Here is an 11,408-nt window from a genome sequence, read left to right as displayed (position 1 = left end):
GGAGATCAAATAGATCTAGTATGTTTTCATGTGAAACATAGCTAAGATGTAGTTCTGGGCTAAAATACAGCAGTGTAAAATTGAGATTATTATGCATTTACCTGTTTTGCTTGGTTTATCAGTAAAAACTGGTGTTTCCATCTTCTGATTTTCCAAATGAGATCTAGGATGATTAAGTCAAATCGTGACATTTTGATCTTCTTATGTAATCACTTATAAAATTCTTACAGTGAAAATTTTAGTTAAACCCTTATACTGGAGTCTTTATTTGAGTCATAGAAGCTAGCTCCTGTAATACCATATGTACAAGAAAATAGATCCACTGAGTACAAAGGACTGTTCTAAAGCTTTAATTCAAAACAGAGCCAGCAGTGAAGGGGTTTTTAACTACGTGTTTTAAACTTTCATGAACAAGTAAAAAAGTACAAGCACTAAAAATATGAAAGCTTGTTTGTTCTGCATTCTTCATCTACTCTCTCATATTACCAGGCTATTTTTGCAATAGATACTGTAACTATAGCAACATTCTTTAATGGATAAATAACATATTAGCAACTGGGCTGAGATGGCTTTTGCAGAAATAAGCTCAAGTAGAATAATTTGTCAATTTATTTTCTCCAGATATAAATACATATATGTATTTTGTAGTGGAAGAATTCAGGACTTGAAGTCATTATGTGTTCATTTTATGTCCATAATAAGTATATTTTATTTGTTTTCAGTGTTCACAGCTATATTTCTGTGACGTTATTAAAGACCATATGCTTTACTGTGGGGGAAGAAAAGAGGAAAAAAAATTATTTATTGAGTCTTCATTTACAGAGTATTTTTGTTCTATATTTTGTCCTATTTGAAAGTCACTTTTTTACTAGGTTTAATAAATATGAACCAGTTTTACATGCACATTTTTATTAGCTGCTTAAATATCACAGATAACAAGTGTTAAAATATTTACTTTCTGCAGATTATGCAAACTAAGTGGCTGCTTTTGTTGCCATTGAAGTTAATGGGAGTTTTGCCACAGACACCAGTGGGAACAGGATCTGGCCTTCAGGAACTCAAAAGTTTAATCAAAGTGAATATGTGTTCTTCTTTTTCAAATAAAACTGTGATTAAGCTACAGTTGTTTCTGTGCTGATAGGAGTCTTCAAAGGAAGTCAGAGCAGCAATTTTTCAAGTGATTGGTGTTATTTGACTCTAAAAGCATCTGGGGTGCAAATTCTGTAGCAATTTTTAAATGCCGAAAGGACTGAGACCACAACAGCAAAGGATTTCATTAAACAGCCGCAGGAAAGGAGTCTCACATCAACCTGCTGCAGAATCTGAAAGAAGGAAGAGAAAATGACTTTTTAGGAATCACAGATATCACATTGACCCTAACTGTAGTTAGATCCAAGATAATTAGCACAGAATAGTCTGCTATAGTACTAAATTACTGTTTCCTTGGGGAAGCATCCAAGTTGCTAGGGATTTAGTCTTTGTCACATCACCTGTAATTAGCTTTCTGAAGTTGTCTTGCAAGGCAGTGGTGCCTCTGGCAATCAGTGTTATGGTGTAAAATAAAATAATGGGTGAACCCACCCCTGATGTCCTAAGCTGGACGGTGGAAAGCAGATAAATACTATTTTGTCAAACCTTTGAAAAAATATACTTTTGTTTACACTTAACTTCACCATTGGCAAAAATGGCATGTCAGATACTGAATCTAACCCACACTTCGCCCTTTTCCAATGGAGCTATTTCCAGACGTTACATGGGAAAACATGTAGACTTTTGGCTACTTTAAGATGTAAATACCAAAACATGGTTTTGCCTAAAGGGATGTGATTTGGTTACAGTGGAAAGCTGGCTTAATATGTAGTGTATCCCACAGTTGTCGATGTGTTATATGACCATCAAGTCTCCATGGAAGATGGATGAGGCTGATCTGAAAATGCCCATGTTTCATCAGGCTGGTTATGACAAATTGTTTCTCAGATTCTTTTGCAGACATGTTACATATAGCATGAGTAAATACAAGCCAGTTTCTGTCACTGTAGGCCGTGCCACAAAACCTCTGATTAGGAAATGCAGCTTCTAACTCAGTCTTGGAGGGAAGGAGTGGAGGAGTGGCTAGAAGAGGATCATAGGCCAGGCAAGAAGTAAGAAGTGGTATGAAGTTGTGCTGAGTCAGTATATTCCCACAGCAAATTAAACCAGACATTTTCCCTTTTCTCCTCAGGAGGTTCTGAGTCACAAAGAACCTACTCATCTATTTCATCTATTGTGTATCATATTGCTTGGAGGAGGTTGAAAAGAAAAGAGGAAGATGAGAGGTAATTTGGAAGAGAGGAACCATATCAAAATATTTCCTCCACAAGCTTAACATCTAACCCTTCTCTTTGTGCTACTCTAATTGACTTAATTTCTTACACTATGTTAAGATAAAAGAAAATGTTCCTGTACAGAAATACTTACTGGGATTAGAGGTGGCAGGAGGCTGGCATGCCAATCCATTAACTCAAAAAAGTCCATTTAGACCATGAGTTGAGTTACCCATCCATCAATCTTACAGAGGGGGATTTGGCTTCAAGTATCCAGAGTAGCTGTTGTAAAGAAGCAAAAAGATCTGTTCTTTGTGTGTGTGGATGTTTAAGGGAAAAGGTGTAGCCTAGAATTAAAGTCAAACTTGGTATATGTGGTATCACCACATGATATGCCTGTTATTGGCAAGGTACTATTCATTGACAGTTTAGCTGGTACAGATAACGGAATGGGCATAATATAATTTCTCTAGTTTCTTGGGAGTTGTTTGACTTAGCTTTAGTGTTACACAATATTCTGATTAAAAATTAGCACTTCATAAAATATGTATGTATGAAATTAATTAAAAACCAGCTGAGACATCACACAACATATTAGTGAGAGAAAAATATTAATGAGTAGAATTGCTTATCTCTTGCTGGTCAATTTTCAGCCTAATTTCTCTTTTAATGTTTTTATGAATGACTTGGAATTAGACATTAAATTGCAACCTGTGAAAAAAAAGGTGGAATAATGGTTTATTAAATACTAATTTACAACACATTACAGTTATAGAACACCCTGCTTACTTATGAGCTGGAGGCAAACAAACAGTGAGGACTTCAACATTCTTCAAAGACTACAGAACAGAGGGGCTTAGATCTTCCTTCTTTGCATTTACATTCATCAAGTTAGAAAAACTCCAGGGAAACATCCAGTTGTTATTCCCAATCCCAGCTCCAAGAAAATATCTAGTCATTATTCCCAGTCCCTGGGTAGGAAGAATGATATGTGAAGGTACCTGGCAGGTGTAGTGGAGTGATGGAGTCTTTCCTAGGCTCCTGTCCAGCTCCCAGGGTACCCAGGGCCCTTTCCCCAGAGTTGCTCCCCATGTAGTCTCTTCCCCAGGTTTTATCATTTCAAGAGATTCTTCCTTCCCAGGTGCACAACCTGTCCTTACTGAATTGCACAAGGTAGGCCTTCCCCCCTCCCCATCTCTCTAGGTCCCTCTGGATAGCAGCTTTACCACTGGGCATATTGAATGGTCCCCTTAATTTAATGCAATCTGCAGACTTAGTGAGGAGGCACTATGTCACCGCCTTCAGGTCACCGACAGTTAAGCATCACAGATCCAAGGATAGACCCCTGCAGGGTTACATCCTCCAGGCAAAGCACGACCCATTGGTCATGACCTTCTGAGCCAGACCATTACTTCTGGGGATTTTCCTGCCAGGAGAGTGATCTTGGCGCAGGATCAGATAAGCTGCAGAGCCAGCCTGACTGAGGGATCTTCAGCATGCACCTGGGATGGAGAAGGGCAGCCCAGTGTCAGTGAGCCAGCTGGTCCTGTCATCTTAACCATGTGAACCTGCCCTTATGCAGACTTATAACACTTAATGCCCTTATAATACTGTGTCACACTGACTAAGACATTTGGCTTCTGAGCATCAGTCTGGCTGATTTTTCAAAAAGACTTCCCATTTTGCCTCCCCACTGAAGGTGACAGAGGCCAAGCCTTAACGGAGGTAAATGTTGAGATAATCAGATGATTTGGAGCAACTCATTCCTCATGGGCAAAGAAACCAAATGAAGCAGATGAAATCTGCGATGTTATAAAGGGCCAAATTCAGAGAGTTGCCAAATATCGTTGGATATCCAAGGAAGCCAATGGTGGTTTAAGGGGTCAATCACACACACAAAAAAAAAAGCCTTTATATATAAATGTCTAGATAAACTTCTATATATGCATGTATAGATGCATCTCTATAAGAGTGCATATATATTTGTATGCATGTATTTAGCATATGTATTATTTAGGATTATTTATTTAGGATTATTTTCTTAGGTTGGTTTGGTTTCTTCTTTCTGCAAAGCTTTTGTTGTGAGTGTATATGTAGGGTAATAATGGTTAGTGAGGCTTAAAGATTATAAAAGATGAAAGCTTTTAAAGACTAAGAAACCCATCATAAGAATGTTTTAAACTATTCTTGATCACAGAAAATTTAAGCTGATCTCTTTGTTTACATTAACCAAAAGTAAAAATACAGTGCTCTATATAAAATGTGGAATAAAATAATAAAGGAGAGAACACAGTTGGGTTGTCTGCATGACAGGAAAATCATGAATAGCAGAGTGTGAGGGGCTGGGGAAAAACAGGAGAATTATAATAGTTTTCCAGATTGGAATACCACTACAATAATCCAAGTTAGAATTAAGGAGCCACTTCTTATTTACATGATCTTTCATGATGATAAAAAATATCTTTTCCCTGTTGAAAAAATTATGTGCTTTCTCAGAGGATATGATACTAAGGGTGGTTACTAGCTATTCCTGTTTCCCTTCGGCATGAAGATATATACATTGATTATTCCTGCTGATTTTACTAGCAGTGATGTGCATAAAACCCCATACATCATCCTGCGGTGCTATCCTGAAAAATGTTTTTATTACTGGCACACTGGAGAATATTCTGTGAATTTGCTTACATCTGCTGTCTTAATTGTTGTCCTCATTTATAGGGATTTTTAAATCTGTTAAAATTAATTTTTTGGTCAAAGAAGGACAAGTGTAATATTGGTCTTCATAAACAATATAGAGAAAGTGTTACAAAAAAAGGGCCTGAAAAAAGAGAAAGGCACTCAGACACAGTCAGCCTGGGAACTCAGTGAATTTATTCACCCATTTATTTAGCAAACAATTTTGAATATTCTATAAAACAAAATAATAAACCACATTTTTATCTCTTTACAAAATAACTTGGGGGAAAGACTGACGTGCTGCCTCATCTTTTTTACTCATGATTCATTCTGAACTCTTGAAATATTGTATAGTCCTATTTCTTTCTCTTTTTTCCTCTTATTTCTTTGTCTTTTCTTTCTTTCTTTTACTCCTTTCTCTCTCTCCCTACCCCTCCCCCTTTTCTCTCTTCCTCCCTTTCTGTCGCTCTTCCTTCAGGACCAGCAAGAAAAGCCAATCTGTATCATGCTAATTGTCATGCGAGCACTGCAGTTTTTTCCCTGGTTTTGCTCCCCGTCTCTGCCATAGCTTGGTACTCCCAGCAGCCTGGTGTTACATGAATAGCTTGGCCTATGGGGACCTTTCTGTCTGGGACAGTACCATTTCATCCAGACAGGGAGAGATGGGGGGTTTTGTTCTTTAGATAAAAAGGGAAGGAAGGGAAAAGGGAAAAGGGAAAAAAAAAAAAAAAAAAAAATGACAGACCTTGCTGCAGCCCTTCACTTAGGATTCCTCCTCAGGAATTCTAATTCCAGCTGCATGTTCCAGAGGGGCTCATGGCAGTGATTATTCCAGCCATAAATCATCATTCAGTAGCTTCATGTTCACATACCAGTTCTGTAGGGATTTCTGGTTGTTTTTTTTTTTTTTACTTTCATATACTGTACTGTAGTATTTGCTTGCTAATCATAATCTAACACAGCAACTGTGAGGGGAGAGCAGAATTAGTAAATACTTTGTTTTAAAATAATTGCTGATTTGAGAAGTACCTTTGAGAAACTATAAGCAGCACAGCTGTCAGTAATAGCAATTATTTATATACTGAATGAATGCATTTGTGTTTACCTATGTGGGAGGGCATTTTACTTATCGACTGTTACCTTTCTCCCTGAACATTCCCATCTGCAGTTTTACAGCTATGTTGTGACCATTTCTGTGAGAACAATTTTGTTTTATAAAAAGCTTATTTCTTAAACATAATTGTCAAAATATGTCCCTTAATTTCTGAAAAGCAAGAGCCAAAGGTGGGATAGAACTCATTGATATTATCACTGATAAGAGATTAACACAGATCATGCCCTAAACTCTCTGCTTTGTTGCAGGGCTGGATCCAGATGTCTCAGCTCAGAGACTTAATAACTGTTTCTTGAGCACCTATACTTTGTGGCATCTATATAAAATGGACACCAAGAGCTTCATCATGTGGATGTTTTGCCTAATCAGCATCTTAAAGCTGCAATTTTTTTGTAACCAAAGATTATTTTCTTGAATTAAAATCTTTCATCTCCATAATTATCATACATATATCCTTGATGTACTGCATGGTCTTCATTTGCCTATAATCAAATATCCATAAGACTAAAAATAAAATCCTGGACTAAGCACTTCTGCCAACTGCATTTCACAGATTAAAACCCAAAGAGCAGATAATTCTTGTGTTGCTATTTATTAAACTGAAAAAGATCACTGTACGTTGAAGAGTCTACTGGTGTGTCTGTATAGGTGGTGTAATAGAAGTATCAGTTTTTCTGAGTAGCAATGCAATGTACCACACCTCTGATAAAATAAAAAAAAAGTGACCTATAAACATAGTTAGCTCACTCTAAACTAAAAGCATACTCAGGGAGGCAAATATCCTTTTCATACTCATATGAACACTATTTTAAAGCCCATCAAAGTGAACTAGGTATTCTTATCGAAGGAAGCAGATGTACTTTACCTCACTTCCCTTTCCCCCTTTCTTCTCCATGACCACTGCCCACTCTGGGCTCTGTACTCCTAGGGGAGGAAAGCAGTCGAGCTGCCCCAGAATCCCTCCCGTTCAAAGCTGCACCCAGCTCTGTATTAAAGTCCTGCCTCTTTAGACAGAGACAGGCACCCTCTGATTCACTGTTGACTGGCCAAGGTCTTTTATTAGAGCTAACACTACACATGCAAGCTGCCAGGCTTCCAAAGTATCAACTCTGTTTGCTTGATGGGCCAGCCAGGACTGGAGCTTAGTGAAGGTAAAGTATATAAAAAATTTGGAGGGTTTTGGCCTCAAATGACACACTGGAGGTCACAGAGGAGGTCTGTTGCAGAACAACTATCGGCACATAGATCTCCAAAGTGTGATGATCCCTAATTACTGGAGTATCTTGGTTCCTACAGGGATAGTAAGTTCATTTTACCCAAAAGTCTGATGCCTTTTTGCTTCGAAGAGAATTGTCTGCACTGGTGCCGCATTTCATCGACCTTTCTTCACTCTTTGTCACTGCAGATACCATTATGCCTTCAACTTGTTTTTACAACTTGTGTACAGGAAACCAGGAGCCTTGGGAGCCTAACCTTGGGAAAGAGTCCCCATGCACACAGTGGTGCCAGCTGTGAGGTGAAGTCCTCACCCACAGTGTGCCACAGATCTATTAATGACGCTACCAGTAAACAAGAGTGGCTCATTTTTTCCATGTCTGCATTCAGAGAGTGATGTGGTGTGCAGAGAGTGAAATTTCGGACAGACAGGCAGCATGTAGTCCAGCTGCTCCCCAGGGGAAGAGAGTGGAAAAATAAGGCAGAGTTTAGAAAAGAAAGCATATGGTGCCTCAGAAACATAAAGCTGGTAATAGAATCAGAAAAAGTGTACTGTTACCCACCTCTACCCCGTCTTTCCTGAGTAAATGAAGACTTTGAGTGATTCTTGTAACTTCTGAGTTTCATGAAGACAGTCAGTGGTGGGATGCTGACTGTGATCCCCATAGGCATAAAGAAAACCAACTGAAGCAGCTGAGTTAGGAAAAACTCTTGGCTGAATCAGTAAGAGAATCACAGAATCACAAAATGGTTGATGTTGGAAGGGACCTCTGGAGGTCATATTGTCCAACCCCCCTGCTCAAGCAGGGCCACCTAGAGCCTGTTGCTCTAGAACCATGTCCAGCCAAGTTTTTATTATCTCCCTCTTTGGGCAACCTTTGCTAGTGCTTGGTCACCTTCGCAGTGAAAAAGTGTTTCTTGATGTTCAGAAGGAATTTCCTGAGTTTCATCCAGTGCCCATTGCCTCTCATCCTGTCCCTGGGCACTGCTGAAAAATGTCTGGCTCCGCCCTTCATTGGACTGTCTCCAATATTTTCATGTACTGTATGTCTTGTACTGGGAGCCCAGAACTGGACACACTACCCCAGGTGTGTCCTCACCAGTGCTGAGCAGAGGGGAGGGCTCACCTCTCTTCATCTGCTGGCAGTACTTTGTCTAGTGCAGCCCATGACACCATTTGCTTTCTTTGCAGCAAGGGCACATTGCTGGCTTAAGTTCAACTTCATGTCCGCTGGGACTCCCAGAGCCTTTTCTGCCAAGCTACTTTACAGCTGGATAGCCCTCATCATGTAGTGGTGCCCTGGGGTTGTTTCTCCCCAGATGCAGGACTTTGCACTTGCCCTTGAACTTCAAAAAGTTCCTGTCAGCCCATTACTCCAGCCTGTCAAGGTCCCTCAGGAGTGACCCTTTCACGTATTGGCCACTCTTCCTATTTTTATGCAATCTGCAAACTGCTGAAGGTACATTGTGCCCCATCGTCTAGATCGTTAGTGGAGATGCTAAGAAGGGCTGGAGCCCTGGTGAATATCAGTAGTTACTGGTCTCCAGATATCACTGTTGTGAGTGCAGTGCTGACTCCTGACCTATACACTCTGCAATGGTTGTGCAAATTCCTAGGTGAACAGAGTCCATCTGAGATTTGATGGTGTATAAACAGTTGTGAGGATGTGGTACAAAATGGTACTAAAGTTCACTATGCTCCAGACCCCTCCCATTCCCTTATCCTCTTTTCCACAACAAGCCCAGACACCCTCACTTTCTGCTGGGAGTTGGCTACAATGAATTCCAGCTGCCTGCTTTTACTTTTGTGCCTCTGGCACTGGAAAATCTCCCCCTTCCCTTTCTTTCTGTAATAGGAGGTCTTTCACCCGACCCTGAAAAGCCGTGAGTCTTTTTTCTGTCATTTCCTGCTCTACCCTTTTGCTGGAGAAAACAGCACAAAACTAATTCAAAGAGGTTGGTGGTAAAAGCAGATCCTATGGATCTTTGCAAGTAGTTGAAATGGAGCCACAGTCTTCAAGGAAATGGCCTGGATGCTGGTTTGTCGTCTTTTCTTTTTTCATTCTGCTGGCTCAGGAAAAATGCATCAATGAAGACAATGGTAACAATAAGAGGAATAATAACAAAAATAACCTAACTTTTACCTGAAAGAGACTTTTCTTTGTATATTTGTCAAATTACTATATTTAATCCTTTTTCTAGTCGGGTCTACTATTTCTTGTGCTGTTCATGGTTATGGTAACATTCTGTTGGTATAAATATAAAGATGGTTTTCAGAAATAGTAATAAATATCATGTCACCTTTAGGAACTTAAGCTTCTCAGGCAGCTAAACCTGTACAAATCGTACTTTTCCTATGAAAGCTGCTAGAAATTTTAAATGAGAAAAATTCATCATGTTTTTCTAATTGCAAATTGAATAACTGTCCTAGGTCTAATAACTGCAAGTTTATTTCAAGATCCTGATAATTTGTTGATCATGTGTCTTTTAAAAGGAAAAGTAAATAACCGTGATCTGTGAGGAAGGTGTGAGTTCAAAGCAATTCTGTGTCAGTTCTTTTGAAGCCAATATATCTTATTTCAGTTTTACTTTAAATGCTGGTTTGCAGCAGCTACAAATAGGTATTTTACTAGAAGTCTGTTTGTAAACTAGCCCTGAGCTATGAATTCTCACACACAACTGCAGTGCAGACCTGGTAACTGTTTTGCATTCAAAAGTCCTATCTACTAGAATAGAAGTATTCATGCCTATAAGCTTTGCTGTCAACTGCAGCAACTCTTCATAATGTCTTCATAATAATCATAAGATCAAAAATAACCAGTAACACAAGAGGCTAGTCCTGCTGCATTCTGCAAAGTATTCTCTGATGGCCATGGGCCAGTTTCAGTGCAAGGCATGCAGATGTTGCTTCCCCACTCTAATGCACTCACCTACTCCTGCTACACAGCAGTTTGAAGACTGTAAGTCTTGAATTTTATTTGACTCCCATTTGCTGACGTACTCCCATCCACTAGAGTCACATAGAGTCACAACAGTGTTTTCTTTCAGCAATTAAAAATGCTTTTTACATGCCTGCTTCCAGCTGAAGTTATCCAATATTTAACAATGAATTATGGAATAGTATTTAAGAGCTTAAGCGGCATTCCAATCACGTGTTCAAAAAGAAGAATCCACCTTTGTATTTATTGCTTCAAAATAAACTACCAAATCTAGACATTTCAACCACAAGTGTCAAAATACTTGCAATAAATAATGGGGGAAAATAGTGAATTGTAGCAAACCACAGAGCCAAATCCCTACTACCTTGTAATTCCATAAAGGTGTTGCTAATCACATGCATTACTGTAACCTTCTTGCTAGAAATTAGAGTCTTATCACTATAGCTATGTAAATTTTTATTTTATTTTGATGAACACAATACTGGGCTGATACAATATTGGAAATTATCATTCTTGTTTTTTATTTTGGTACAAGCGGAGAACTCATTTAAGTTTTTCCTGTGGGAAGCAAGATGGTAAAGCTAAAGAAGCCATGGACATGATGGACTGCTTAAAGACCAGTTTTCTGTTTTTAATTAAAATAAGAAATCTCTCTGTTTCCCTACCCCAAGGAAATTTGCATATTAAAAAGCTACAGAAATGAGGTTTATATTTGTTCTTTATGGCTAGGAGGTGGAGGAGAGGGCAGTTAGTGTTCAACATTGACATCAGCCTTAAAACTGCAGACTGCAGACCTTTACAATAGAATTAGACTTCCGTGTTGCATAATGAGATTCATTATAATTGACGTGCGTAATTCCAATCATGTTCTGTGTTGATTCAGCCTTTTGTTGTCAAGACAGCCTGTTATTACATACTGAACTAACCTTACTCACATAAAATGATTAAAACAAAACATCTTCAAAGGTTGTTGGTTTGGGGTTTTCTTGTTCTTAAATGAATGCAAGGTACCCCTTCCCTCCCACGCCTGCCTCCCCTGCAGCATTTTCTGTGAAGCCAGAAAATCCAGTGTGTAGCACAGAACAGTCTTTCCTCAGTGAGAAAAACTATTCTCAAAAGATGATCCCACAGGACAGTTTCATGAGTGTTCTCTCTACATTA

At 39.0% G+C, this 11,408-nt stretch overlaps 1 long non-coding RNA gene across 1 annotated transcript; it reads right to left on the bottom strand.

Annotated features, from left to right (window-relative positions):
* Positions 1-898: 898 nt before the first annotated feature.
* Positions 899-5,846, bottom strand: LOC115604287. Its single transcript, XR_003990218.1, has 3 exons — positions 5,725-5,846; positions 2,458-2,585; positions 899-1,322 (listed from the first exon to the last, which is right to left on the bottom strand). It is a non-coding gene; the product is annotated as an uncharacterized LOC115604287 (long non-coding RNA).
* Positions 5,847-11,408: the final 5,562 nt, after the last annotated feature.

This window comes from Strigops habroptila, chromosome 2 (genome assembly GCF_004027225.2).
Source record: "Strigops habroptila isolate Jane chromosome 2, bStrHab1.2.pri, whole genome shotgun sequence".
Lineage (NCBI taxonomy): Eukaryota > Metazoa > Chordata > Aves > Psittaciformes > Psittacidae > Strigops > Strigops habroptila.
The sequence above is the reverse complement of the archived record's forward strand: the minus strand, read 5'-3'. Positions and strand labels throughout refer to the sequence as shown.